Here is an 8,039-nt window from a genome sequence, read left to right as displayed (position 1 = left end):
AAAGGACTATGAAGTTCTTACATATTTCCCCAGAATTAACAGAATTTTTAAAAAACCACTGGTCAATCAGTCATGTATGTGGGTACTGTCTATTTGTTCAGCAGTTTTCAAACTAGCCACAGGCAAATGGGACACAAGAAGAAAATGAAGAAGTTACACTGGGGTGCAGTGGAAAGAAGAGAAGAAACTGAAGCCGCTCTGGAAGGAAGTGGAGGTGCTGGGGGTGGTGAGAAGGTCTAGGAGCATGGGAAGGACCTAGTACTACCCCACGGGTAGGGTCTCAGGGACATGAGGAGAGCTGGAGAGGGAAAGGGACAGAAATCTGGAGGAAACCAGTCCTCACTAATTCCTCTGCTCATGGAATCACTTAATACAAATCCAACCATTTGAAAAGTTGTTATGCCACCCTTAGAGAGAATAATTAACTTTCCAGGGTTCTCAGAGAGATTTAGACACCTGGAAATACAAAGCCATTAAATTCAACTGTACAAAAATAATGCCTGCACCATTTTAAAATTATTTTATTTCACCTTTACAAAGGCCACAGAATTTATGGTTGTTTATGCCAAATAGTTGCAGATTGATGGAAATGAATGTTATTTCTTGTTTTTGTACTTTCTGCATGTCCTCCCAGTATTTCTATAGAGCTGCTACAGTGTGCAGCAATATCAGATGCCATGAGAAAAGATCTGAAATTATCTTCCTGACACTCCAGAACATAAGCACAGGAAGAAGATTCCCTAGCTCTGAGAATAGTAGGCAGCCATATTTCACTGTATTTGGAAGAGACAGCGGGACTTTAAATCTCAGGCTACAAGCAAAGTGCCAACGCAACAAGTTCTTCGCTTATTCCACACAATCTAACCCTAAAGACACAGTCAGCAACTGGGTATGCTGGATACATGGGAGGTGGATACAAAAAGGGTACCAGAGACACCTAAAGGAAGTGAGAGGACTATGTATGCACTCAAGTATTTGGGGTAGGGGCGGGGCGGGACAGGAATGGAGGCAGCAGGATGAAAAGGGGATCAGGGGCATGAGGAAATCCTGGCTGTGATCTTCCTGTAGAATATGAGATCTCAGGCTATCCTAGACTACCCTGCCAAATTAAGACAATTATGAATATGTTGGGACAGTGCCAGCATTCTTCATGTTTTTTCAGATATTTCTGTTGAGAGCGGTAGGGGCGGGGCGGGACAGGAATGGAGGCAGCAGGATGAAAAGGGGATCAGGGGCATGAGGAAATCCTGGCTGTGATCTTCCTGTAGAATATGAGATCTCAGGCTATCCTAGACTACCCTGCCAAATTAAGACAATTATGAATATGTTGGGACAGTGCCAGCATTCTTCATGTTTTTTCAGATATTTCTGTTGAGAGCTTTTCCTCTAAGACAAGAAGAAAATGCCTAGAAGACAGAGCCTAGTAGAGATCTCTAGTGCTTGACTATCTTTTGGTGTCTGAACACTACCAACTTTTGAACTGCTCAGAATTAATTTACCTTCAGCTGTGAGCATCATGCTCTATATTTAAGATACTTCTAAAAAGTTCCTAGAACTAAAGAAACAGAAAATCTCTTCCATGTGCTGTGGCATAACCTATGAGATATAGTCAGCCATATCACAATGGTTCATGCATTCCTAACTCTTCCTATATTTTCTTCTGCATCTGCTTCCAAAATCTAATTCAAAATTTCCTGCCTTCTCATCTAATGCCTGCAAGCCATCCAAACTCCTAACAGATCAATTCTTTAAACAAATTCGGTTTTGCGTTTTACCTTTATGGCAAAACTTATGTCAGGTGACCGTAGCAGAGGAAATTTTGTTCAAGACCCAAGAAAAAGGAGACTGCTTTTAATCTCTAATTTTTAAAATCTTAGCAGAAACTTTGAGCAAATTAACAGATTCAAAAATTACTATGATACGATCTCTTCTACAATACAGGATTCCACAAGTAGCTAGCACACCAAACATTCCTGGCTAAATTATAGCATATTTTTTTCAAAACTTTTCCCATCTCAGTGTGCAGCCTACAAATGAGGATAAAAAATTCCTCCAGGAGAGAAAAATATTGCATTGAGTTGTTCAAATAATTAGTTGTTCTCATTGGTAAGGGCAATCCGGCAGCCCTCCCTTCTCCCCTCCATATCTAGAATTTCTTTTGACCCCCAATTTCAGCCCTTGTTATGCGTTAGCTGTTAAATCCTTACCCAGTTCTAGTTGTTAGACAAATTTCATTATACCAATCTATTTTCTATCACGTGAGATTGTATTACAGGGTTTTACTGCATACTTTTACTAAATAGACAGGATACTTCTTATGAAGAGAGAGAATTTATTTCCCTAGAAACCTATCATAAGATCTTTAAAGAATTGTAACTCATCTTCTGCCCCTCTGCAGTTTCAAAATTTATTTTTTATTGTCCTGAAAACATGAGTCATTACTCAACAGAGGTCAGCCTGTCCCAGTGTCTAAATAGTAGTTCTTGTGAAATAGTGAAAATTATTCAGTTGTAATGACTAAGAAAGGAAGGTCTCTGTTAAATATTTTGCAGCCATTTAGTATTATCTCTATTTCAAATGGACCTGAAGTTTTATTATTACTTACTTACCTCTTATGAAGCTTATTCTTATTCAATTGAATTACACAGGTCATTGTGATTGCACTGGGTTTATCCAGGCTCAGGAAGCACATCTAGTTACTGTCTGTGTTCAAGAACCACTGCTGGACATGCCTTTGATGAAGAGAATGAGTGAAAATAATTTAGAAAACAAACAGAGAGGAAAATGTAGCTCCAAATAAAATAAAAACTCCTTGCAGCTTTAAACTGATGGCAGATGGTCTGGGCCAGGCAACTTTTTGTCTTTGCTATGTCAGACTCAATAATTTTGGGTTGGCTGTTCTGACACAAGCTCCTCACTTTTGCCAGTGGTTGTGTGTGATTATCTTACCTGCAATCAGTCAGTCACCTGAGATTGCCAGGAGATAAATTGGAAGCCGAGAAGTTGTATTTCTCCATCTAACAGGATACACAATATCCACTCTGAGCCGTACTCACCATGTGTGTTGACCTGACCATAGCACATGTACTCACAGGGAAGAGACAGACAACTTCTTCTTTTCTGCCTCAAGAGAGGCTGTATTTGGGGAATTCACATGTAAAAGCAATCAAAGAAATACGGCCCTCAATAGTTATATAACTTCTTGAGTAATTAACAGGGTTAGTGGGTTGGCACAGAATGAATTCCTGAGATGCAATCTGTAGTAATGCAGCTGCAAAGACCTCTAAGTACTCAGAGGCTTCTGCACACCACCAATCGATGCAGCTTCTCCCTCTCAGTGGCACGGTCGCTGACCTTCTAACACAATTGTCAAGAAGCTAATTGCTTTTACCCTGGCCATTTACAGTTTACAGGAGTGAGTTTAAAAGCCAGCTGAAAGATTTAGGGACAGAAGTCCTACTGACTTCCAGAAGACTTTATGTTCTGATCATAAATCCTCCAGATGCTTCTGAAAGTCTCTCAGCATGCAGTTTCTCCATGTCTGACTGAGCCAATTGCACTTAGTTCAGAATAGTGTTGACATCAGAAAAAGTCAGGTCAAAAACTGAGGCCCTAAACATATTTAAGGATGTATTTCCCAGCTCCTGATACCCAGCTCCTTGTCTCTGACTTGTATTTGAATGCTGGCTGTCTACTATTTCTTCCCATCCTATGAAAGAACACTGAAACGCTGGATTCTAGAAATCCCTGTGCCCTAGTTCATTCTGTCTGGGCATCACGTCTGTGGATGTGCTTCCCTGAAGGCACATGTCACCTCTGTCAACAGAGGACATTGACCTGAGATATTAAAGTAATTGGATGGAGGGATGCAAGGGCTGTCCTCTCTCCTCAGGGAGACCACAGAAGAACAGAGAACAGGTGGAGACTGTCAGGGCCACCAAGACAGTGCTCCACAGGTTTGGGCAAATCATGAGGCAATTCATTCAGAAGGACTACACCTATGAGACATCCACTTACCCATTCTAAGAAAGTCCTAAACACTACCTAACACTCCTCAAAGATGACCCACAAGGAACGTAAGCATTGGTGTGTAAAAGTTGGCAGAGTTTATTCTCACACTGAGATCTTGGTTTAATGCTAATAAAGCTGCAAAGAAATTATTATCAGCAGCTTTGTACTCCTACTCTCACACTTCACCAGTGCACCAATATAGTGCTTCTGCAAAGTGATTAATATGTTTATCCTGAAAATAAATATATGGAGACACTGACATGCTAAGTCATTTGCTTATGATGGCTCATACCGTGATTCACAGAATCACAGCATGGTTGGTGTTGAAGGGTCCTCTTGAGATCATCTTGTCCAAAGCCCCTGCACAAGCAGAGCCACCTAAAGCCAGTTTCCCAGGACCACATCCAGACAGCTTTTGAGTATCTCCAAGGATGGAGATTCTCACAACATTCCTGGGTAACCTGTGCCAGTGCTCAGTCACTCTCACAGTAAAAATGTGTTTCCTAACATTCAGACAGAAGCTCCTGTGTTTCCATTTGTGAATCCTCCACTGGTGAATCCATGCTGACTATGCCTGATGGCTTTCTTGTCTTTCATGTGCCTGGAAATGGCTTCCAGGACTACTTGGCCCATCACCTTCCCAGGAATCAAGGGGAGGCTGACCGGCCTGTAGTTTTTATTCCTAGTGATATCACTGGTTCTCAGTTATTTCAACAAGCTTTAGTTCAAGTTGCAAAGAAGCTGAGAATAGACCCATAGACCCTTGCCCTTTAGTGTTAGCCATCAAATGCACATCTTAATGTTGTTGTGATGGTCCACACTGAGACAGTTGCCTTCTGGACACAGACCAAGTAGAACTCATTATCTGAACAGCCGACTAGTGAAGTGCCTTCCAGTATCACTTTTGAGGAAATGATCAACTAAAAAGATGTATTAAAATATGGTTATTATGAAAAAGCACAGGATAGCAAGCCTGCTGCAGTACATAGTTCAGAGGGATTTCATAACTCTCTGGCTAGTAATTAAACTGAAATGTTTCTCTCCAAAGTACAAAAACATCCTCTCTGCAGTTGGCTGGCTTTCTGGGGTTTTTTGTTTGATTGCACATTATCTCTCACTTGCATTCTCTTCCCCTTTTTCATAACCCTACAGTGAACAGACAGGCTTGCTCCCTCATATCCCTTTTCCAGGCCTCCTGGTATTCAGCCTCTTCTATTAAAATCTCATCTAACTTCATTATTTTTTAAATATAAAAGTGAAAAATCTATTCCCTCTCCATTGCAGTAATTTATTTCTTGAGTACATGCATCATTCAAAAACACAGTCAAATTGTTTGAGAGCTTGATGGAAATTTAACTTGCACATCACATCTACAACCCCTTCTGGGTTATATGTCAGGGAAGAGATACTAAATATAGAAATTAAATAGCTCCCATAGTTAATCTAGATTAAATTAAAATTTTAATTTGGAAATTAAAATATCTAATGTGGCTTTCAATCAGTAAACTAACAGGATCATGTTTCAAAATAGAATGTACAATATTTCCGCCTCAGAATCTGAGTTTTAGAATCTGTATCAGTTTTTGCTTGGATGCTTATAATTCCCTTCATACACCTTACCAGACAAAACGGTTCTAAATCACAGGAAGGCTTGGCCACAGACCAACTGAAGATCTATTGCTGGATTTCTTTTGGTATTTACAACACCTGGCACAGGACCTTACTGGCTGAAAATTAGATAGGGAGACACTGCAAAAGCAAAACCACTGCCAGGCCAGCAGCAGGTTGCTGCCTGGCATGAGCTACTCCATGCCCATTTAAATCCAAATCCCTCCAGAATAGCTGCTCCACTGAGGTGCCTTACTCTTTGCACGGATGCTGGTGATGACTCATTCTTCCACAGATGTCTGCTGCAAACTGCAGATTAAATAACTGAAGACCTCATACCACCCCAAGAAGTGCCAGAAGCAGAATGAATCTCAGCTAGGGAGCTGCACTTTGTGCCCCCTCCTCTGCATGCTGCTGTGTCTCTTCACTCACCTTGGACATCTCCACGCTTTGGGAGCACCTCCTCATCTCATTGGGTTCTGGAGGCTGTCAGCTCCCCTTAGCCCTGACTGCCCTACAGACGGTGACCATGCAGCCCCAAGGCATCTGGGCATGGCAGCCGAGGGGCTGGAAGTGAAACTCTCTCCCCTAAAGGTTTCATGGACTCTTGTCCATCAGCACTCTGCAAGTACAGGTACATGAATCTGGAAACCTCGTGTTGTTTCCATACCCCATTCCTGTATATCCTTCAGAGCTTCGCTCACTGCAGTTCAGATAACGAACTCATTTGGGTTCCCCAAGAAAGCTGCATTCCTCAAGGTATGCAAAAGCTTCCATATTATCTTGTCATGGTATTGCTAATGCCAAAAGCCTGCAAAGCTTTCTCTGAAGTATATTCCTGCACCCAGACACATTAATAATTTATAAATTCATCAAATCTCAGTGCTGGCACAGAGATGCTTTAGTATTAAGCTGCTGTAAATCTGGACCAGATATGTTTCGCTGAGCCCAGTGAAAGGCAAACAGAAACAACATTACAAGACAGCAGAAATATTCAGTACTTTTGGAAAGGTGCTTGGAAACCCAAATATTTCACAATTTATGCATTGCTTCTGCAGATGCTTAAGGAGGATTTGATTTGGCTGAACACAGAGGTAAGCTACTAATAGGGTTAAAACCATCTATGTATTTACAGTACATAGCACAGTGTTATATAAGAGAGCAAACCCCTTGAGATGACCATATTCATTTCTTTCACAACATCATGTATAATTGTGAAGTAATTCCTCTCATCTGCTTCTAGTCATGTGAGGCACATGACATAGGAGACAGAAATGAGTGCAAAAAAAAAAATCCATCTGAATAACTTCATATAATCTTCCCTGTAGAAGGAAAATGGCAGTCACGGGCAGTCACCCCTAGGGTAGAACACAGCAGATTTCAATAGCACAGAGAAACATTGTGTGCATGCTTTGGGATGGGGAGTAGACCTGTATAATGTAAGAAACACAGAGCAGAAAGCAGTAACACAACTTCGTTTAGTCTGTATGGGCATGCTTCATGACTACCAGCAGGGGTAGTTTTCAAGCTGTTAAGTTTTTCTTAATTTCAGTAGAACATAGAAAAGTGAGTAAAGAAAACATAGAATTTGTATGTAAAGAAAAATGACATTCCAACAAATGGAAAAATGGTGGTTCCCAGACCAAAAAAAGATACAGCTAAAGTAATTTAAAAAAAGTCTGAAAAAGTCTTGAAAAGTCTGGTAATATGAAACATAGGACACTGCAGAGTTAGAGTTACTTAAAAATCCCTGCAATTAGAAAGTGAGGGAATTCACAGTTCAAGAATCACAAGCACTACTTTTGTCTACTTTTTTTTACAATAAAAAGAAGGCATGCTGGCATCTCTCATCCACATTTCTAAGACAAGAGCAAAAAGCATCACATTTAGACCACAAAGTTTTATCTGTATCTCCTGTTATGACTTTGTACCAATGCTTCGCTACTTTCCTTTGCTAACACCCTCCCGTCCTAGTGCTAGGCCAGTGAAGCTATCACACCTCCTAAAATGAATACTGCCTTCCAGACACTGGCTTCACCTTTCTCTTTATCCAGTCATGGTAAAGAGAATTTATCCAGTCACTGGTGTTCCATCAACAAAACAAAATAGTAACATATTCCCTCTTGTTTCTGATTAATTTGCTTTAAAATAAAAATTAAAAATAAATAAATAAAAAAGCCAGTTGACTTTAACCTCCTAAAATGTGTATTTGAGGTTTTATCTTTGGAATGTGAAATTAAAAATTCCCAGCCTGGAGCTCTGAGAAATAGCAGGTGAACATCAGGCTAACTGAAAAAGTAGAAAAGTGTTTTGTCTAGACTGGAGAGAATCTTCCAACTAATTACAATGGGCTACAGCACTCGAATATAAATAAGCCTTTCAAAGAGAAGTACATTTAAGCTCTAATACTAAAATAACTT

This window comes from Antrostomus carolinensis, unplaced genomic scaffold, assembly GCF_000700745.2.
Source record: "Antrostomus carolinensis isolate BGI_N321 unplaced genomic scaffold, ASM70074v2 scaffold14822, whole genome shotgun sequence".
Classification (NCBI taxonomy): Eukaryota; Metazoa; Chordata; class Aves; order Caprimulgiformes; family Caprimulgidae; genus Antrostomus; species Antrostomus carolinensis.
The sequence above is the reverse complement of the archived record's forward strand: the minus strand, read 5'-3'. Positions refer to the sequence as shown.